The sequence below is a fragment of the Pseudophryne corroboree genome, unplaced genomic scaffold (assembly GCF_028390025.1).
Source record: "Pseudophryne corroboree isolate aPseCor3 unplaced genomic scaffold, aPseCor3.hap2 scaffold_271, whole genome shotgun sequence".
NCBI lineage: Eukaryota > Metazoa > Chordata > Amphibia > Anura > Myobatrachidae > Pseudophryne > Pseudophryne corroboree.
In genome coordinates this window covers 666624-689994 of record NW_026969372.1, presented here as the reverse complement: position 1 = coordinate 689994, position 23371 = coordinate 666624, and the positions used below count along the sequence as shown (strand labels likewise).

General features: G+C 42.5%; 2 non-coding genes across 2 annotated transcripts; both read right to left on the bottom strand.

The window, feature by feature from the left end:
* Positions 1-11032: 11032 nt before the first annotated feature.
* Positions 11033-11195, bottom strand: LOC135013567 (U1 spliceosomal RNA). The gene has a single exon (XR_010212232.1). It is a non-coding gene; the product is annotated as a U1 spliceosomal RNA (small nuclear RNA).
* A 152-nt stretch (positions 11196-11347) lies between these two features.
* LOC135013337 (U1 spliceosomal RNA) lies at positions 11348-11511 on the bottom strand. Its single transcript, XR_010212016.1, has one exon. It is a non-coding gene; the product is annotated as a U1 spliceosomal RNA (small nuclear RNA).
* Positions 11512-23371: the final 11860 nt, after the last annotated feature.

Genomic DNA, 23371 nt, shown 5'->3' with positions numbered 1-23371 from the left:
CAAACCCTGTGGGTAAGTCAAATGTGGTAACATGTTATTTTTGTCATAAACAGGGACACATAGCACGAGACTGTAGAGCGAAAAATTCGCAAAGATCTTACCAACCCCCTAGACAACGACACGACACACGACATTGGGAGCAAGGTCCGCAGAGACGGAGTTATGAGCCACATGCAGGAGAAACAAAAAGATACCCCCCGAACAGAGACTGGCAAACTCCTGGCAGTTCCCATTTAACCCCTTCACAAGTAGTTGCTGCCAGCGGGATTCAGGGAGGTCACCATACCCAATAGGGGTGTAGCCATACCTGTAATCTGCAGCCAGTATAATTGATTGCAAGCCTTGGGAGTGAACCTGAAATTGCAATCAATGTAGCTGGTAAATCATTAAACTTTCTTGTAGACACAGGGGCGGCCAAATCAGTGATAAATTCGACAGTGGGCATGAGAACCACTGGTAAGACAATTCCAGCCATAGGGGTAACGGGAGTAGTCCAGCACTACCCTGTTAGCAAACCAGCCGAGATTACAGTAGGGCCTTTACATACCAAGCATTCCTTTTTGCTGGCTGCATCGGCACCGACTAATCTCCTGGGAAGAGACTTATTGTGTAAAATGGGGTGCGTCATTTATTGTACTCCTGAAGGTGTATTCTTGGACATACCTGAGAATCACGCTCAGGAAGTGCGAGACATGTTAGACTCCCCATCAAAATTAATGTCACATACCATTATGACAAATAGGACTCCATCCAAAGTAGAAGAAATGACATCCCAGATACCAGAGTCACTTTGGACTAAAGATGGACAGGACACTGGATTAATGGCAAACGTAGCTCCAGTAGTTGTACAAGTAAAAGATGGTAGGATAGCTCCAAAAATCCCACAGTACCCTCTGAAGCCAGAGGTGGAGTTAGGAGTGTATCCCGTAATAGAGCGCTTGCTACAACAGGGTATTCTGGTAAGAACGTCCAGCACTGCCAATAGTCCCATCTTCCCTGTGAAAAAGAGTGGGGGGAGGGGTTACCGGCTAGTGCAGGATCCAAGGGGGATCAACAAAATAGTTGAGAGTCAGTTCCCCGTAGTGCCAAATCCAGCTGTCATCCTTATGCAAATCCCTCCCACTGCGAAATTTTTCACTGTTATTGACCTCTGCTCCGCTTTCTTTTCGGTACCTCTGCACCCTGACAGCCAATATTTGTTTGCATTCACATACAGAGGAGTCCAATACACATGGACTCGATTACCACAAGGTTTCATAGACAGTCCAAGTATATTTTCCCAGGCTTTGCATGATTGTTTACAGTCTTTCCAACCAGAGAGTGGATCAGTATTAATACAGTACGTGGATGATCTACTACTGTGTTCTGATTCATTGGAAGCATCCCTGAAGGATACGAAACAGCTCCTGTTTCATCTTTCAGACACAGGACACAAGGTTTCCAAAGACAAGTTGCAATTATGCCAAACTAAGGTAAAATATTTGGGACACTGTCTAACACAAGGACTGAGACACCTGACCACTGATAGAATTCAAGCAATTAGAGACATGACTCTGCCAAAAACCCAGCAACAGATCAGAACATTTTTAGGAATGTGTGGGCATTGCCGTAACTGGATCCCAGGGTTTTCCATTCTAGCGTTACCTCTGCAGGAGATGGTCTCCTCAAACAAACCTGATCGGATTTCGCATACAGACGAGTCCGAGATGGCATTTGAGAGACTTAAACAGTGCCTAACGCAGGCACCAGCATTAGGTATGCCAGACTATGGGAAACCCTTTGAGCTGTACGGAACAGAAAGTGCTGGTTGCGCGGCAGGCGTCTTAACCCAAAAGCACGGTGATGCCAGCAGGCCAGTAGCATACTACAGCGCTCAGCTAGACACGGTAGCGCGATCCCTCCCCACATGCTTGCGAAGCGTCGCTGCGATAGCATTGCTAGTAACGAAAAGCGAAGATGTAGTGCTAGGTCACAACCTCACAATTCATACACCACATGCAGTGTCAGCCTTGCTAAATTCTGCCCAAACCAGGCACGTCTCATCAGCGCGGTTTACAAGATGGGAATTGGCACTAATGGCCCCCGTAAACATCACCATAAGGAGATGCAGTGCATTAAATCCTGCAACATATTTATTTATTTATTTATTTATTAACAGTTTCTTATATAGCGCAGCATATTCCGTTGCGCTTTATCTCCCAGGTGTGCCTGGACAGGCACAAAGGGTGGAGGATGAGAGTGGTGGGGAAGGAGAATTTAACACACAGGAGGACACACATGATTGTATGGAATATTTGACCCAAAATTTTACCGCAAGGCCTGACATCAGTGACAACCCGCTGGAAAATGTAGATCTAACTTTCTACACGGACGGTAGTTGTCACAGACAGTCAGACTCGGGAGACTTGTGTACTGGATACGCAGTCGTAGATGACCAAGGCACCATAGAAGCGGAACCGCTAGGCCCACCTCACTCAGCCCAGGTTGCTGAACTGGTCGCCCTAACCAGAGCATGTGAATTGGCTAAGGGCAAATCAGCCAATATCTACACCGACTCTAGATACGCATTCAGGGTAGTCCATGATTTCGGAGCCCTATGGCGCCTCAGAAATTTCATGACGGCAGCTGGTACACCGGTAGCGCATGCAGCTCACATCAAAAGGCTTCTAACAGCGATACAGGAACCCGACAGAGTGGCTGTTATCAAGTGTAAAGCACACACATATAGCCAGGACCCAGTATCACTTGGTAACAGCCGAGCAGACGAAGCAGCTAAGTTAGCAGCTGGTACCCCCAGACAGACAGACACCACACAACTGATGGTATTTAATACCATCAACACACAGAAGTTGTGTGAAATGCAAAATTTGTGTTCCACACAGGAAAAGGCATTCTGGAAGGCGAAGGGATATGGCCAGGAGTCCTCAGGACTCTGGACGGATGGACAAGGTAAACCGGTGGCCCCCAGAGCATATCTTCCATGTTTAGCTGAGGCAGCTCACGGGCTGACTCATCTGGGCAAGGAAGGAATGTGCAAGTTGGTAAGAGCATATTGGTGCGCCCCAGGATTTTCATCTCATGCAAGTAAGAGAGCAATGTCATGCCTTACCTGTTTGAGAAAGAATATCGGAAAGGCAATACCAACAGAACCATCTCATATCCCACCTGCAGGCGGTCCTTTCCAGGCAATACAGATTGACTTCATTCAATTACCCCCTTGTCGAAATTTGAAATATGTACTTGTTTGTATAGATGTGTTCTCAAATTGGGTTGAAGCATTCCCGGCGGCCACAAATACCGCTATGTTTACTGCTAAGAAAATTGTGCAGGAATTTGTATGTAGATATGGTATCCCTAGAATTATCGAAAGTGATAGGGGTACCCATTTTACAGGTGATGTCTTTCAAGGAATGTGTAAGTTGATGGGAATTGATAGCAAGCTGCACACTCCATACCGTCCACAGGCGAGTGCGAAGGTGGAAAGAGTGAATAGCACTATTAAAAATAATTTGAGCAAAGTTATGGCAGAAACAGGATTGACATGGCCAGAAGCTTTACCCATTGTACTGTACAGCATCAGAACCACTCCCAGGTCCCCTCTTAATCTGTCCCCTTTTGAAATCTTGTTTGGTCGACAACCGCATGTTATGATTAACCCTCAGGATGATTTGAAGTGTAACAATGAAGTGACTGTAAAGTACCTGGTTAATATGAGTAAACAGCTAAGGAATCAAAATAATAATTTGAAGTTGGTGATTCCTGATTTACCAGATAGTAATTGTCATGACATTGAACCTGGGGAGTATGTAATGATACGAAATTTTCTACGCTCAGGTTGCCTTATTGACAGATGGGAAGGACCATACCAAGTCTTATTGACTAGCACTACAGCATTGAAAGTTGCCGAGAGAGAGACTTGGGTTCATTCGTCCCATTGTAAGAAGGTTGCTGATCCAGAGAGGTCCCGTGATAAGGAACAGACGGTAGAGGACGTTGTATCACTGGAGTGTCTGTTCCAGGAGGACTGAGGCGGCACCTGAGCATTGAAAATCACAAGATCAAAAGCAGTTGTCGATTCCCTGTTCCCTTTTATTGTTTTTCTCCAACTTCCCATCCCCTCTCCCTCAAATTATTTTCCCCCCCCTTCTCATTCTTCTTCGTTTCCTCCTATAAGATGGACTTGCCCCAAGAGACTGTGATCCGGATTTTCCTGTTGACCATGATGTTGACCAGAGCAGTCTGTTCCGGCGAGAGTACCATGGAGGTCGAGAGAGGTTCTGGAATGGGTTCTGATGACAGAGATGGAGGCGTAGTTTTCCGAGAACAACATAATCAACAAGCAAAGGCGAGTATCAGAAAACGATCCGATAGCATTGACAATAGAAGGAATTGTGAAGGATTGTTAGCTGAAGAAAACTGTATCTGTAGGCTCTGTGACAACGTAGTCGAGGATGGGTGCATTAAGAAATGCCAATCCAGTTTTAATATCCACATGGACCGGCATCCCTTGAGTGACTATCACTCCTTAGTGGGTAGCGTGTTAAATCAAACAGATTGTTGGGTATGCTCTCAAGTACCTCAAGGTCATAGCAAATCAGGACTAGTACCATTTCCTTTAACGATAGGGGAGGTACTTGAGCTAAGTGGTGGGAGACCGGTGGACAGGAGGTTTAATATCTCCAGTCCTCCTAGTTTGAAGCTCCACCAATATCATGTGGATAGATCCCTCATATGTTTTAACATTTCCAATCCCCGAAAGCCGGGAAATTGGGAAGTGTCATGGAGTAACCAAACCATGACCTTTTCATATAGAGCAGATAGAATGCCGACAGATACAGAGCTTATACGCCACATAGCCAGTAGAGGAAAATCTTTCCGGTATAGGTATACCCTAGGAAGTAGGATTACGAGAGTTGGAGAGGTATCACCAGGATACTGTGCACATATCGTACAAGCTGATACGTGTACTAGACAGATGGGAGAATTAGGGTTAGGAGATTTCACATGGAAAATGTGTAATATGGTTATGTCCTACTCCGTCCCATATGTTCTCCCCGATGATGCATATTTCATATGCGGGAGGAAGGCGTATAAGTGGCTTGCCCCAAACTCTGAAGGATTGTGTTATATTGGAAAAGTATTGCCTGAGGTAATGACTGTATCACATGCCAAAATGAAAGACATACACCGTGTTGCCCAAACTCCTTATACTCACACCCATTACGAGCACGTAGTTAAACGGCACCTGATAGAAAGAACAGAGCACCCGGCCTCTGACATGATCCATGAATCCACCGGGATTCAGTTTCTACTTGCGTTAGACCTCACTCGCACCGCCAGAGGAGTGTTGAATTATAAATACATATCTGCGCTCGCAAATTTGTTAGACAATATCACAGAAATGTATGATGACACGTTTAGGTATACTGGAAGAGAACTTCAAGCTTATAAAACAGAACTAGTTCAGCATAGAATGATTCTCAATTATCTCACAGCAGTAACAGGTGGATATTGTGTCACACTGGCAACGCAGTACGGCGTGAAATGCTGCACATATATAACGAATAGTACCGAGGACCCGGTCGAGGTCATAGACCAAAAGATGGACGATATTCTCCAATTGAAGTGGGAATTTCGCAGGAGACACAATCTCACCCTTGCTGCTGTGAGTAATGAGCTGACTAGTTGGGTGTCATGGTTGAACCCGCGAAATTGGTTCTCCGGTTTAGGAGAATGGGCTCAAGGAGTTATAATGGATGTAGGGAAGTTTCTCCTATGTATCTTAGGTGTTATCATAACGATTGGCTTGATATTTAGATGCGGTCAGGCTTTAACGAAGTGCAAACGAAGTACCAGGGTGATGAGTTTAAGGAGTGAGGAAATTGTAATGCGATTTCTACGGTCCGTTTCTTTCACCTGTTTTTCCGTTTTCCTCTGAGGTAAAAAGACCCACTTGGACGAGGAATTTGATGAGCCGATATACAGACAACAGATGGATTAAAGAAGAAGTTTTGACAACCTTATACACAGATTTTTGATGAACTATGCCATAGATCCCCAGTTTCCCTAGAAATTTTAAAATTACTCTAGCCCAACACTTTTGTAAATCTATGGACATTGACAAAGCTTTTTGCTCGCACCTTATGGGCAAAAGCACAAAGAAGACTGCATTCAACAGACACCAAACAAGACCTCAATCGACGAATGTTCATTAACCTGACATAGAATACCACTGCATTTACCGTAACTATGTATTTTCTTCATCTCTACAACCTTCAGGTAATTACAAACATAGTATAGGGAATACAGGCACAGATATCAGCAATCACATATTCCCCCATTCATGTATCATCAACTAAAATGTGCTCCCCATTTTTGTTACAACCAAAATCCGAAAAAAGCTCGGTAAAGTTTGACAGCCCATCCACAGACCCGTACCACGGGATAAGAAGGAATTCAAATGTATACTTCGCAATACCTCAAAGCTTGATTTAAAACACGTACGGCACGATGATACATGACCCCCCAAACATGGATTCATACACACATGCTTCTGCTATCTCACTAGGTCATACCCTTTTCCTACCTTCTCCTCTCCTCCCCTACCCAACCATGTAAATGTATTAACCCCTGACATATATTTTTCTCTTTTTGAAATGTTTTAGGAAGTGGCAGTTATTGTTGACTGCCAAAGGGTGGACTGTCAAAGTCAGAAAAATATCACGATGCACACTGCCATATTTGCACCTCATATGTGTCCCTGCTGCGCATGCGTGCGCTCTACCGTGCGTGCGCATACTCGCTGTTGCAGGCACCCGCAGGCGCACGGTATGCACATTTACGGTAGAGATTGTGTGCGTCTAGCGGGCGACTCTTTCGTTACATATTTTCACCATATAATGCATTTTGTAGATTATGGTCCCTTTGATAGATTCTGAAAGTTTAGTTAATGTAGTATGTTCCTGGACAGAGAGATCCCTCATTGTTTGATACGAAGGGTCAGACAGGAGTAATACAGTGGTGTTTAGTATCCATCGGAAGAGTATTTAATTAGCAATATTCCGGTGTTGGTTTGAAGCGGATCAATCGCTCGTGCGAATAGTTATGGACATAAGAAGTTTATGAACATTTACTGTATTTGCACTTACTTATCCATGCGGCGGGAAACCCAGTTTCCCTCCCACCTGAGCTGTTGGAAATAGTCACAGCCCACCTGTATGAATCAACCTATGACCTTTTGTTATAATGCGAAGACGAATTCCTGTGTCCAATGAACAATGAGATTGTAGGGACCATTGAATTGTATTGTGTGTGGGGCATAAATAGACAGGCCGATCACATCCAGCACTCACTCTTCATCGGTTATCATTGCTGAAAATCGGGAGCTGGATGTCCAGAGGCGCATGCGATCGTTTCCTTTGTGCGTAAGTTTTCTCCGTAATCATATTGTCTTTTCTTGTTATTATGGGCCATATCTTTCTCTCTCTCTCTTCTCTTTCTCTCATTTTCTCTTAAACGTACTTGTATTGTATTTACTGTGTAGTTACCTGGTTAGTTAGTCTATGTTATATTGTAGTGTATGACTTGTATTGTATTAATTCTTTTGCAAGTATAACATTCATAATATATATATTAGGCGTTGGACCCTAAGCACGGTATTTGTGTATTTCTTATAGTGTTAAGTATTCTCAGAGCGTCGGTGACGCTCGAACAGCTTTTGAGTTAATAAGGTTATACAGTGTTGCATTTACACCCTATCTCTACACTAAGGTTTTACAGCAAATTACATTGTTTGTGGTTTAGACATAAAGGTTTAACATTGTGAGCGTCGGCGCCGCTCGTGATCTCCTCGTGGTCTCGAGCGTCCGCTACGCTGATAGCGTAGCATTACGGTAGTCGCTCACCTATAAGTGTGCCCGATACCAACAGCGTATTCTCGTGAGCGTCTGTATCGCTCGAGCAGCCCGCTCCCGATACAGCGTCCGTTACGCTATAGCGAACCATTACGTTAGTCAGCAGCCAATAGCGTGCCTGCCTGTGATCTCTTGGCTGTGAGCGAACGTGACGCTTGAGCGTCTCGACCACGGCTAAGCGATTGTTACGCAACGAGCGTACCCTTACGGTACTCCATACGCAAATAGCGTACAGTGTTCTTAGACCTCACAAAGGGTTTTAAATAAGATAAATATTTAGCTTTATCAAAGTGCACTGTCAGCAGTGTTCATTCCGGGAGTGGACAACTGGGATGCAGACTTCCTCAGCAGACACGACCTACATCCAGGAGAGTGGGGACTCCATCAGGAAGTCTTCGCACAGATTGCAAGTCGGTGGGGACTGTTCCAGATAGACATGATGGCGTCCCGCCTCAACAAAAAGCTACAGAGGTATTGCAACAGGTCAAGAGACCCTCGGGCAGTAGCTGTAGACGCCCTAGTGACACCGTGGGTGTTCCGGTCGGTCTATGTATTTCCTCCTCTACCTCTCATACCCAAGGTGTTGATAATAGTAAGAAAAAGAGGAGTAAGAACAATTCTCATTGTTCCAGATTGGCCGCGAAGGACCTGGTATCCAGATCTGCAGGAAATGCTCACAGAAGATCCGTGGCCACTTCCTCTAAGACAGGACCTGTTGCAACAGGGGCCCTGTCTGTTCCAAGACTTACCGCGGCTGCGTTTGACGGCATGGCGGTTGAACGCCGGATCCTAGCGGAAAAGGGTATTCCAGATGAGGTCATTCCTACGCTAATAAAGGCTAGGAAGGACGTGACATCTAAACATTATCACTGTATATGGCGAAAATATGTTTCTTTGTGTGAGGCCAGGAATGCTCATACGTAAGAATTCCACCTGGGCCACTTCCTTCACTTCCTACAAACTGGAGTGAATTTGGGCCTAAAATTAGGCTCTATTAAGGTTCAGATTTTGGCCTTATCCATTTTCTTTCAAAAGGAATTGGCCTCTATTCCTGAAGTAAGTACAAACTTTTGTGAAGGGAGTACTGCATATTCAGCCTCCTTTTGTACCTCCGGTGGTCCCTTGGGACCTTAACGTGGTGTTAAGGTTATGGTTTGAACCACTTAAAATGGTGGAGTTTAAATATCTCACTTGGAAGGTGGTCATGTTATTAGCCTTGGCTTCCGCTAGGCGAGTGTCGGAATTAGCAGCTTTATCACATAAAATCCCCTATCTGGTTTTCCATATGGATAGAGCGGAATTGCAGACCCGTCCTCAATTCCTGCTAAAAGTGGACTCATCCTTTCATATGAACCAACCTATTGTGGTGCCTGTGGCTACGCGTGACTTGGAGGATTCCGAGTCCCTTGATGTGGTCAGGGCTTTGAAAATTTACGTGGCCAGAACGGCTAGAGTCAGAAAAACAGAAGCACTGTTTGTCCTGTATGCAGCCAACAAGATTGGCACCCCTGCTTCAAATCAGACTATTGCTCTCTGGATCTGTAACACGATTCAGCAGGCGCATTCTATGGCGGGATTGCCGTTGCCTAATTCAGTCAAGGCCCATTCCACTAGGAAGGTGGGCTCTTCTTGGGCAGCTGCCCGGGGGTCTCGGCACTACAGCTGTGCCGAGCTGCTACTTGGTCGGGTTCAAACACCTTTGCAAAGTTCTATAAGTTTGATACCCTGGCTGAGGAGGACCTCCTGTTTGCTCAATCGGTGCTGCAGAGTCATCCGCAGGAGCCCGTTTGGGAGCTTTGGTATAATCCCCATGGTCCTTACGGAGTCCCCAGCATCTTTTAGGACGTAAGAGAAAATAAGATTTTAAACCTACCGGTAAATCTTTTTCTCGTAGTCCGTAGAGGATGCTGGGTGCCCGTCCCAAGTGCGGACTACTTCTGCAAGACTTGTATATAGTTATTGCTTACATAAGGGTTATATGTTAGTTTTCATCGGTCTTGGACTGATGCTATGTTGTTTTCATACTGTTAACTGGGTAGTATATCACAAGTTATACGGTGTGATTGGTGTGGCTGGTATGAATCTTGACCTTGGATTAACAAAAATCCTTTCCTCGTACTGTCCGTCTCCTCTGGGCACAGTTTCTCTAACTGAGGTATGGAGGAGGGGCATAGAGGGAGGAGCCAGTGCACACCCAGATCTAAAGTCTTTCTTAAAGTGCCCATGTCTGCTGCGGAGCCCGTCTATCCCCCATGGTCCTTATGGAGTCCCCATCATCCTCTACGGACTACGAGAAAAAAAATTTACCGGTAGGTTTAAAATGTTATTTTTTTCTCTGCAACCCACTGCTAAATTGTGCTTCCTAGCTGTTTTTTATAAAATCACTTAATTAAATCTGGGAGAACAATCTTCATGACAATAGTATCTCCTATGCAAAATAAGTATGATTTGGGATAGGGCTGGGGAGGGCCGTTGCTCAGGCACATCTCTGTCAAGTAAAGGAGATTCAACTGAGGCAGCACAAGGGAACTCTCATCTGGGGACAACAACTGCAGGGAGAACACATATTTTCAGATGAACATGGGGTGGCAGAAGGCTGCCTAATACTGAAGCACCCCCAAACAACAAACCAAATGCAACAACTAGTGCAAGCATTCCTGGGGGATGGCCTGCAGCAGATGGATTTGAATATGGTGATGTCATCCAAGCAGTGGGTCAAAGTTGGCTTCAACCCTCGTCTGCATATGAAAAGAGAAAAGGAGCGTGCAGGGCATGGAGGCCTTTTGTGGTGCTTGGATGACCCCTAGTTCGCATTAAGCACCCCCACCCTCCTTCGGTGTGGGGCTCATGTTGGCCATTCCCCAGCCCCTGAAGCATTCAAGCTGATTTCTTGCAGCAGCTGGGCACTGTAACAGCTCCAGAGCTGCTCTGTAAAGCAAGTAAAAGGGTGTGGGCCCTGCAGCACTACCCGTAGTTTGCATTGTGCATTGGGAGGCACAAAGTAAGCAGACGGGAGGAGAAGTCAGGATAGTGCACAAGGGTATAGAAGGGAGGGGCTCAAGAAAAAAGAAGTGGAACCAGACAGCAAACTAGGCTGGAGAGAGACCTGAGACAAAGAGATCTGAATTACATGAGAGCCGACCAGGGAAAACTCAAATTATGCAGTCAAGTTTCCCACATTTGGGGAAATAGCAGGGGCAGCACACCCAGAGTGCAATGGGTGAGCCTTGCCCTGGGAGAAGCAACTTCATGATCATAGTATCTCACCTGGCAGGTAAGTAGGAGTTGGGCTAGAGCTGGGGAGGGTCGCTGCTCGGGCACCCCCCTGTCAAGTGAAGGAGATCCAACTGAGGCAGCACAAGGGAACTCTCGAAAGAAGAACAAGGCTAGAGGAAGATCTGAGACAAAGAAATCTGACTTTTACCAGAGCTGACCAGAGGAAAGCACAAACACAGTCCCCCACTACCACAAATAATGCAGTCGAGTTTCCCACATTTGGGGAAATCACAGGGGTCAGCATACCCAGAATGCAATGAATGAACCTAACCCTGGGAGAACAATCTTCATGACCATGGTATCTCCTATGCAAAATAAGTATGATTTGGGATAGGGCTGGGGAGGGCCGTTGCTCAGGCACATCTCTGTCAAGTAAGTTGCATTTGATTTGTTGTTTGGGGGTGCTTCAGTATTAGGCAGCCTTCTGCCCTACCATGTTCATCTGAAAATATGTGTTCTCCCTGCAGTTGTTGTCCCCAGATGAGAGTTCCCTTGTGCTGCCTCAGTTGAATCTCCTTTTGGAGAAGACCTCAATAAGATTGTAGCTGATCTGGCTACTGCTAAAACAGCTTGCCTACCTAGTATGACTCCTACCACGCAGAAGGCTAAAAGTACTTTTCTTGGCCCTTTCATCCTCCAGGTAAAGCGTACCCAAGGTCAGGCATACCCAAAGCAAGCTCATGTTTCCAGACCTGCCAAGCCCAGACTGAAGCAATCCTGGGCTGCCCATCAGCCTGCTTCCAAAACGGACAAGCCTGCCGCATGACGGTGCAGGCCTCCCTCTGGGGGATCCCAGGGTGGGGGGCCCGACTTCTAGGTTTGGCAAAGAAAGGTATAATTCTAAGCTAGAGAATTCTGTTTGGAGCTCACCTTGTACTTTGTGAAGAAATAATCAGCATTGTGGCTGAGCAGATACATGTAGTGTGTGGCTGCAAACTGCATGGATCTGCTGCGTTGTAATGCTGATTCTTTTTTTTTGCAAAGTACCAATAGCTTCATATAATGTTCACAATTTTTATGCAGGATCAAATAGCTCAATAGGTAGGGTGTTTGATTAGAATTCAACAGGTTATAGGTTTGAATCCTGGGTATGGTAGTTTGAGATGTGTTATTTAATAAAGTATGTTGTTCTGACTGCCGGCATCCTATCACCTGGGATATCATACTAAATAAATGGAGTTGATAAAAAATTTTTTTTTTTTTTAACTAGGGACAATTTCCAGATACTTCCCTTTATAACTGAGATTGCCCCCTGGAACTTCACATCAGTTGACAACTATGCATAAGTGGGCAGTGCTTGCCCTGGATCTGTCCACCCATTTATGTGCCGCCATAAAATAAAGCATGACTAACAGTTATCCTGGGCGTACACTACACAATTATCTGTCAGGCTATCTATCCAGTCTGGATGGATGGAATGAAAATCTGGTAATGTATAGGAGCAAATGTCAATTAACCATTTGCTCCCAAACACTAGAAAAGTGGTCAAAAATGGTCATTACACAAATTGGTTAAACCCAAAATTTAACCAATTTGTTTAGGGGACCATTTTTGTCCATTTTTTAGTGTTTGAGAGTAAATCGTTGATGGTCATTTGCTCACATAGATAACCGGATTTCTATTCCAACCAGCCAGTGTTGGAGAGATGGTCTGCCAGATTACATAATGCATACCAGAGCCATAACTAGACTTTTTGGTGCCCTGTGACAGAGAATTATATGCCCTCCCCCCCATTTTTGCAATATGGACAAAAGGCGCATGCCTTGTGGGGAAGGGGCATAACAAGATTGGTCTCAGAGAAAGCACATGAGATATGAAGATATATCTAGTATACTTGACACTCAATGGTTTGTGGTATTGCAGGGGTGCCCTCCTTAAATGCATATACAGTCACACATGGCATGTTTGTGTAAATGGCATATCAGCAGTCAGCACTAACTGGTGACATGCCATTTGTACAAGTAAGCCATGTGTGACTAATATATAAACATACTTTATTAAATAACACCTCAAACTATCATACCCAGGATTCAAACCTATAACCTGTTAAATTCTAATCAAACACCCTACCCATTGAGCTACTTGATCCTGCATCTATTCTAACCTCCAAAAACAGATTCAGTTGCATTTTCCAGCGTGTTTTGTTTGCGCCTTTGCAAATGTCTTACATCGACAAACTTATTTAGTACTATTTTGCAAATAGGGTTACATTGTCGCAACATTGTGTTCCCTAATTGCTTGATTTTTTAAATGCAAAAATTGATAAAGACACCTGATAATTGCTCTGTGGAGTCTTCTTTTGTGTCTACTTCTTATCTACATTTAATTCCCTACCTATAATCAAGGCATTTTTAAATGCTGGGTGCTGCCAGGACGTGAGGCCTACCTAGTCTTTAGATCTGAATTTGAATGTACTTGTGAACTAACTTAATTTCCTACTTCTAAACTCATTCCTAAATTCACTACTTACATTAATCCTGTAGTTGGGCAATTTGAGCCTTCAATTGTGGGCATTGTTTTGTGTCCAGACCAGCAGCTGGTGGTGTGCATTTGCTGGAAAGGCATCGAAGACCTCCGATATGCTGCATCTCCTGATGTGTGTCTGCCTCAAGTGGCTGTCAGCAAATGCATGCTAGACACCCCATTCCAAGCTGATTGTGACATCACGGAACATGCATCATAGAACAGGCATGCTAGAACATGGGTCTTCAACCTGCGACCCTCCAGCTGCTGTGGAACTACATATCCCAGCATGCCCTGCCTCAGTTTTAGCATACCTTAATAGCAAAACTGTGGCAGGGCATGCTGGGATGTGTAGTTTCACAGCAGCTGGAGGGCCACAGGATGAAGACCCATGTGCTAGAACCAAACCGCAGGTACATTGAATGCTAGCAAGCTGAATGTTTAAATCCTTTTTGTTCCGCAGCATTCCAATGCGGAAGATTCCATGGAACCAGAGATTATTCCATTGAGAAGGACATGCTGCCTGGATGACTGCACTGTGCAAATTAAATCACGGAGCCAGTTGGCTTGTGGGTGGCTCTGGTGACTGGGTGGTTGGGTGGGCGGTGTGTCGGAGGTGGAGCACATGCAAATGAATGTGTATCATCCAGCTAGTGAGAGAGAAAACTCATGTAGGAGTGTGCCTGCTTGTCAGTGAGTTATGCACCTTGCCAGACGTCAAATCTACATGGAGCAACTGGAGGGGACAAGAGCAGGTTTGGAAAATATAGACAGAAGAGCATATATGCTGGCGCATTCTCCATGATTGTGTCAGCTTATGTTTTGGTGCACTGCACTTTCCTCCACTAAGTTTTAGCCATTTTGTTTAAACGCAAGTGTAGTTGCTTCTCGCTCTTTTGGCTGTGATATTGTATTGTGGTTGAAGAGTCTGCTGGAGGGATTGTTTTCTTCATTGGCGAGAGACTGAAGATATTCCAGGATGGAAGGCTTGGGAACACTATCCGTTTTTCAGTTGTGGAAGAGTTGAAAGACCGGATTGGACTACATTCTATAGTAAAGGGTATCTTTGTATTTATTAATCCTCCCTTTATATGTGTCTGTCTTTCAATAAAGCTTTGGGCTTGTGATTCCGTCACCCTCTTACACTCCACACCCATAGCCTTATTAACTATTGTATTGTTTAAATGTATAGTGCAGTTCATGATTTATAGTGTAGGCTGACCTGTGCTGTAGTTCTTGAACTGTACTATACCGACAGCATTTGTATTGTGTTTTGGCTGTGCTGCAACACAGTACTTATGTGTGTAATGTTTATGTATGTTTTTTTGCTTCTTTATGTCAATAAAGACTGCTTTTTCAATCCAATATCTGAAAACAATCAATGTTTATCTTTGATGGCAATAGAAGTGGTATGATATTTGCTGCTTTTGAAAGGCAATATCTGATATGTCCCCTATCTGGGAACCATATATTAAATGGCTTTTCAGAAAAGGGAGATGGGAGAAGAGCTTTCAGTACTTGTAGGACCGATGCACATTTCCTATTCTAGCCTCCAAAAACAGATTCAGTTGCATTTTCCAGCGTGTTTTGGATGCGCCTTTGCAAATGTCTTACATCGACAAACTTATTTAGTACTATTTTGCAAATAGGGTTACATTGTTGCAACCTAATTGCTTGATTTTTTAAATGCAACAATTGATAAAAACACCTGATAACTGCTCTGCGGAGTCTTATTTTGTGTCTACTTCTTATCTACATTTAATTCCGTACCTCTAATCAAGGCATTTTTAAATGCTGGCGGCTGCCAGGACGTGAGGCCTACCTAGACTTTAGATCTGAATTTGAATGTACTTGTGAACTAACTTAATTTCCTACTTCTAAATTCATTCCTAAATTCACTACTTACATGAATCCTGTAGTTGGGCATTTTGGGACTTCGATTGTGGGCATTGTTTTGTGTCCAGACCAGCAGCAGGTGGTGTGCATTTGCTGGAAAGGCATCGAAGACCTCCGATATGCTGCATCTCCTGATGTGTGTCTCCCTCAAGTGGCTGTCAGCAAATGCCTGCTAGACACCCCATTCCAAGCTGATTGTGACATCACGGAACATGCATCATAGAACAGGCATGCTAAAACATGGGTCTTCAACCTGCGACCCTCCAGCTGCTGTGGAACTACACATCCCAGCATGCCCTGCCTCAGTTTTAGCATACCTTATAGCAAAACTGTGGCAGGGCATGCTGGGATGTGTAGTTTCACAGCAGCTGGAGGGCCACAGGATGAAGACCCATGTGCTAGAGCCAAGCCGCAGGTACATTGAATGCTAGCAAGCTGAATATTTAAATCCTTTTTGTTCCGCAGCATTCCAATGCGGAAGATTCCATGGAACCAGAGATCCTTCCATTGAGAAGGACATGCTGCCTGGATGACTACACTGTGCAAATTAAATCACGGAGCCAGTTGGTTTGTGGGTGGCTCTGGTGACTGGGTGGTTGGGTGGGTGGTGTGTCGGAGGTGGAGCACATGCAAATGATTGTGTATCATCCAGCTAGTGAGAGTGAAAACTCATGCAGGAGTGTGCCTGCTTGTCAGTGGGTTATGCACCTTGCCAGACGTTAAATCTACATAGAGCAGCTGGAGGGGACAAGAGCAGGTTTGCAAAATATAGATAGAAGAGCATATATGCTGGCGCATTCTCCATGATTGTGTCAGCTTATGTTTTGGTGCACTGCACTTTCCTCCACTAAGTTTTAGCCATTTTTGTTAAGCTCAAGTGTAGTTGCTTCTCGGCCTTTTGGCTGTGATCTTGTATTGTGGTTGAAGGGTCTGCTGGAGGGAGGGATTGCTTTCTTCATTGGCGAAAGACCAAAGATATTCCAGGATGGAAGGCTTGGGAACACTATCCGTTTTTCAATTGTGGAAGAGTTGAAAGACCGGATTGGACTACATTCTATAGTAAAGGATGTCTTTCTATTTATTAATCCTCCCCTTATATGTGTCAGTCTTTCAATAAAGCTTCGGGCTTGTGATTCCCTCACCCTCTTACACTCCACACCCATAGCCTTATTAACTGTTGTATTATTGTACAGTTTAAATGTATAGTGCAGTTCATGATTTATAGTGTAGGCTGGCCTGTGCTGTAGTTCTTGAACTGTACTATACCGTCAGCATTTCTATTGTGTTTTGGCATTGCCGCAACGCGGTACTTATGTCTGTAATGTTTATGTATGTTTTTTTGCTTCTTTATGTGCATCGGTCCTACAAGTACTGAAAGCTCTTCTCCCATCTCCCTTTTCTGAAAAGCCATTTAATATATGGTTCCCAGATAGGGGACATATCAGATATTGCCTTTCAAAAGCATCAAATATCATACCACTTTTATTGCCATCAAAGATAAACATTGATTGTTTTCAGATATTGGCTTGAAAAAGCAGTTTTTATTGACATTAAAAAAACATACATAAACATTACACACATAAGTACAGTGTTGCAGCACAGCCAAAACACAATACAAATGCTGACGGTATAGTACAGTTCCAGAACTACAGCACAGGCCAGCCTACACTATAAATCATGAACTGCACTATACATTTAAACTATACAATAATACAACAGTTAATAAGGCTATGGGTGTGGAGTGTAAGAGGGTGAGGGATTCACAAAACCGAAGCTTTATTGTAACACAGACACATATAAGGGGAGGGTCAATAAATAGAAAGATATCCTTTACTATAGAATGTAGTCCAATCCGACCTCTGTGCTCTTCCACAACTGAAAAACAGATAGTGTTCCCAAGCCTTCCATCCTGGAATATCTTTGGTCTTGCGCCAATGAAGAAAACAATCCCTCCCTCCAGCAGACCCTTCAACCACGATACAAGATCACAGCCAAAAGGCCGAGAAGCAACTACACTTGAGCTTAACAAAAATGGCTAAAACTTAGTGGAGGAAAGTGCAGTGCACCAAAACATAAGCTGACACAATCATGGAGAATGCGCCAGCATATATGCTCTTCTATCTATATTTTGCAAACCTGCTCTTGTCCCCTCCAGCTGCTCTATGTAGATTTAACGTCTGGCAAGGTGCATAACCCACTGACAAGCAGGCACACTCCTGCATGAGTTTTCTCTCTCACTAGCTGGATGATACACAATCATTTGCATGCGCTCCACTTCCGACACACCACCCACCCAACCACCCAGTCACCAGAGCCACCCACAAGCCAACTGGCTCCGTGATTTAATTTGCACAGTGTAGTCATCCAGGCAGCATGTCCTTCTCAATGGAAGGATCTCTGGTTCCATGGAATCTTCCGCATTGGAATGCTGCGGAACAAAAAGGATTTAAATATTCAGCTTGCTAGCATTCAATGTACCTGCGGCTTGGCTCTAGCACATGGGTCTTCATCCTGTGGCCCTCCAGCTGCTGTGAAACTACACATCCCAGCATGCCCTGCCACAGTTTTGCTATTAAGGTATGCTAAAACTGAGGCAGGGCATGCTGGGATGTGTAGTTCCACAGCAGCTAGAGGGTCGCAGGTTGAAGACCCATGTTTTAGCATGCCTGTTCTATGATGCATGTTCCATGATGTCACAATCAGCTTGGAATGGGGTGTCTAGCAGGCATTTGCTGACAGCCACTTGAGGGAGACACACATCAGGAGATGCAGCATATCGGAGGTCTTCGATGCCTTTCCAGCAAATGCACACCACCTGCTGCTGGTCTGGACACAAAACAATGCCCACAATCGAAGTCCCAAAATGCCCAACTACAGGATTCATGTAAGTAGTGAATTTAGGAATGAATTTAGAAGTAGGAAATTAAGTTAGTTCACAAGTACATTCAAATTCAGATCTAAAGACTAAACACAAAACACAAAATAAGACTCCACAGAGCAATTATCAGGTGTCTTTATCAATTGTTGCATTTAAAAAATCAAGCAATTAGGGAACACAATGTTGCGACAATGTAACCCTATTTGCAAAATAGTACTAAATAAGTTTGTCGATGTAAGACATTTGCAAAGGCGCAAACAAAACACGCTGGAAAATGCAACTGAATCTGTTTTTGGAGGTTAGAAAAGATGCAGGATCAAGTAGCTCCATGGGTAGGGTGTTTGATTAGAATTCAACAGGTTATAGGTTTGAATCCAGGGTATGATAGTTTGAGGTGTTATTTAATAAAGTATGTTTATATATTAGTCACACATGGCTTACTTGTACAAATGGCATGTCACCAGTTAGTGCTGACTGCTGATATGCCTTTTGCACTAAAACAAATTAAAATGGTAAAAGTTATTGTACTTTAAGTAAAAATAAAAGCTAAAATATCAATCCCAGTTTTGGATTACTTTAATGAACAAAAAAAAAATGCATATAGCAAAGGATAGTTTCAATCTGCCTACCTCTGGGTTATGGGCCCAGCATGCTTCCATTGCAGTACTCTGCTGCACATGTAAGTGCAAGAGATCCTGAAGCACTCACTCATCATGCGAAAGTACCAATGTGTTTCTTCATTGGTTGCTGGAAGAAACATCTTACAAAAACTCTCCAGATTATTGACTTTTTAAAGTTTTTCTAGGAAACGTTCTAGATGAATGCTTATTAATCTTTGTCAGTATGTACTTTTTGCAAAGTGTCTCTGTGGCGCAATCGGTTAGTGTGTTCAGCTATTAATCAAAAGGTTGGTGGTTCAATCCCACCCAGGGATGTAATTGACCTTGTAATCAGATTTTGGTGATATTTAAGTAGACAAGTCAAAATTGCAAACCCCCTCTTATGGTGTAGGGTACCTGGCCTTCTCTGATGTAATCAGAGTTAGATTTGATTAAGTGATTTTATAAAAAAAACAGCTAGGAAGCACAATTTAGCAGTGGGTTGCAGAGAAAAAGAAAAATGCTGGCAGAAAAATCCAATTGAGTGATTAAACAGCTCTTCATTTTCTGGGTTTATTTTTATGATAACAAATTTGTTCTCTGAAAAGTGTCCACAAAGCCAAGTATCTGATTAACATCTTTGTAGGGATGTTTTTTCACCTATTACTAAATTAAACTTGCTTCATTGGAAAGGCAGCAAGATGCATCCTCATTTCAATATCTACGGAAATAATACAGGTTGACACCAGGAAACATTAACGCCACTGCATCTTTGCTGTTTTCTCATGTGGAAGTCTGTTTAATGTGAAAACAAGGTGATATCTAATTAGCACACAGGTAAGGAATTAAGAAAATCTTTATTTAAGGGTGAAGATGTTTCTCACAAAATCGTTGCCCCAATGCATCATTGAAATTCAAGCTGGAAAGATGATTTTAATATATCACTTGTACATTTTGTATTGCTCTTCTGGTGACAATGTAGTTTGTTTTTGTCAATTACCATTTTAATAATCGGGTAAAGAAAATTAATTGGATTTTTGAAAGAAAACAATACTGTCAATATACTATTAAAACAAATTAAAATGGTAAAAGTTATTGTACTTTAAGTAAAAATAAAAGAGCAAAAATATCAATCCCAGTTTTGGATTAATTTAATTAACAAAAAAAAATGCATATAGCAGAGGATAGTTTCAATCTGCCTACCTCTGGGTTATGGACCCAGCATGCTTCCATTACAGTACTCTGCTGCACATGTAAGTGCAAGAGATCCTGAAGCACTCACTCATCATGGGAAAGTACCAATGTGTTTCTTCATTGGTTGATGGAAGAAACATCTTACAAAAACTCTCCACATTATTGACTTTTTAAAATGTTTCTAGGAATCGTTCTAGATGAATGCTTATTAGCCTTTGTCAGTATGTACTTTTGCAAAGTGTCGCTGTGGCGCAATCAGTTAGTGTGTAAGGCTATTAACCAAAAGGTTGGTGGTTCAATCCCACCCAGGGACTTAATTGACCTTGTTATCAGATTTTGGTGATCTTTAAGTAGACAAGTCAAAATTTCAAACCCCCTGTTATGGTGTAGGGTACCTGGCCTTCTCTGATGTAATCAGAGTTAGATTTGATTCAGTGATTTTATAAAAACAGCTAGGAAGCACAATTTAGCAGTGGGTTGCAGAGAAAAAGAAATATGCTGGCAGAAAAATCCAATTGAGTGATTAAACAGCTCTTCATTTTCTGGCTTTATTTTTATGCTAACTAATTTGTTCTCTGAAAAGTGTCCACAAAGCCAAGTATCTGATTAACATATTTGTATGGATGGTTTTTCACCTATTACTAAATTAAACTTGCTTCATTGGAAAGGCAGCAAGATGCATTCTCATTTCAATATCTACTGAAATAAAACAGGTTGACACCAGGAAACATTAACGCCACTGCATCCTTGCTGCTTTCTCATGTGGAAGTCTGTTTAATGTGAAAACAAGGTGATATCTAATTAGCACACAGGTAAGGAATTAAGAAAATCTTTATTTAAGGGTGAAGATGTTTCTCACAAAATCGTTGCCCCAATGCATCATTGAAATTCAAGCTGGAAAGATGATTTTAATATATCACTTGTACATTTTGTATTGCTCTTCTGGTGACAATGTAGTTTGTTTTTGTCAATTACCATTTTAATAATAGGGTAAAGAAAATTAAGTGGATTTTTGAAAGAAAACAATACTGTCAATATACTATTAAAACAAATTAAAATGGTAAAAGTTATTGTACTTTAAGTAAAAATAAAAGAGCAAAAATATCAATCCCAGTTTTGGATTACTTTAATTAACAAAAAAAATGCATATAGCAGAGGATAGTTTCAATCTGCCTACCTCTGGGTTATGGACCCAGCATGCTTCCATTACAGTACTCTGCTGCACATGTAAGTGCAAGAGATCCTGAAGCACTCACTCATCATGGGAAAGTACCAATGTGTTTCTTCATTGGTTGATGGAAGAAACATCTTACAAAAACTCTCCACATTATTGACTTTTTAAAATGTTTCTAGGAATCGTTCTAGATGAATGCTTATTAGCCTTTGTCAGTATATAGTTTTGCAAAGTGTCGCTGTGGCGCAATCAGTTAGTGTGTAAGGCTATTAACCAAAAGGTTGGTGGTTCAATCCCACCCAGGGACTTAATTGACCTTGTTATCAGATTTTGGTGATCTTTAAGTAGACAAGTCAAAATTTCAAACCCCCTGTTATGGTGTAGGGTACCTGGCCTTCTCTGATGTAATCAGAGTTAGATTTGATTCAGTGATTTTATAAAAACAGCTAGGAAGCACAATTTAGCAGTGGGTTGCAGAGAAAAAGAAATATGCTGGCAGAAAAATCCAATTGAGTGATTAAACAGCTCTTCATTTTCTGGCTTTATTTTTATGCTAACTAATTTGTTCTCTGAAAAGTGTCCACAAAGCCAAGTATCTGATTAACATATTTGTAGTGATGGTTTTTCACCTATTACTAAATTAAACTTGCTTCATTGGAAAGGCAGCAAGATGCATCCTCATTTCAATATCTACTGAAATAATACAGGTTGACACCAGGAAACATTAACGCCACTGCATCCTTGCTGCTTTCTCATGTGGAAGTCTGTTTAATGTGAAAACAAGGTGATATCTAATTAGCACACAGGTAAGGAATTAAGAAAATCTTTATTTAAGGGTGAAGATGTTTCTCACAAAATCGTTGCCCCAATGCATCATTGAAATTCAAGCTGGAAAGATGATTTTAATATATCACTTGTACATTTTGTATTGCTCTTCTGGTGACAATGTAGTTTGTTTTTGTCAATTACCATTTTAATAATCGGGTAAAGAAAATTAATTGGATTTTTGAAAGAAAACAATACTGTCAATATACTATTAAAACAAATTAAAATGGTAAAAGTTATTGTACTTTAAGTAAAAATAAAAGCTAAAATATCAATCCCAGTTTTGGATTACTTTAATGAACAAAAAAAAAATGCATATAGCAAAGGATAGTTTCAATCTGCCTACCTCTGGGTTATGGGCCCAGCATGCTTCCAGTGCAGTACTCTGCTGCACATGTAAGTGCAAGAGATCCTGAAGCACTCACTCATCATGCGAAAGTACCAATGTGTTTCTTCATTGGTTGCTGGAAGAAACATCTTACAAAAACTCTCCAGATTATTGACTTTTTAAAGTTTTTCTAGGAAACGTTCTAGATGAATGCTTATTAGTCTTTGTCAGTATGTACTTTTTGCAAAGTGTCTCTGTGGCGCAATCGGTTAGTGTGTTCAGCTATTAATCAAAAGGTTGGTGGTTCAATCCCACCCAGGGACGTAATTGACCTTGTGATCAGATTTTGGTGATATTTAAGTAGACAAGTCAAAATTTCGAAAACCCCTGTTATGGTGTAGGGTACCTGGCCTTCTCTGATGTAATCAGAGTTAGATTTGATTCAGTGATTTTATAAAAACAGCTAGGAAGCACAATTTAGCAGTGGGTTGCAGAGAAAAAGAAATATGCTGGCAAAAAAATCCAATTGACTGATTAAACAGCTCTTCATTTTCTGGCTTTATTTTTATGCTAACAAATTTGTTCTCTGAAAAGTGTCCACAAAGCCAAGTATCTGATTAACATCTTTGTAGGGATGGTTTTTCACCTATTACTAAATTAAACTTGCTTCATTGGAAAGGCAGCAAGATGCATCCTCATTTCAATATCTACTGAAATAATACAGGTTGACACCAGGAAACATTAACGCCACTGCATCCTTGCTGCTTTCTCATGTGGAAGTCTGTTTAATGTGAAAACAAGGTGATATCTAATTAGCACACAGGT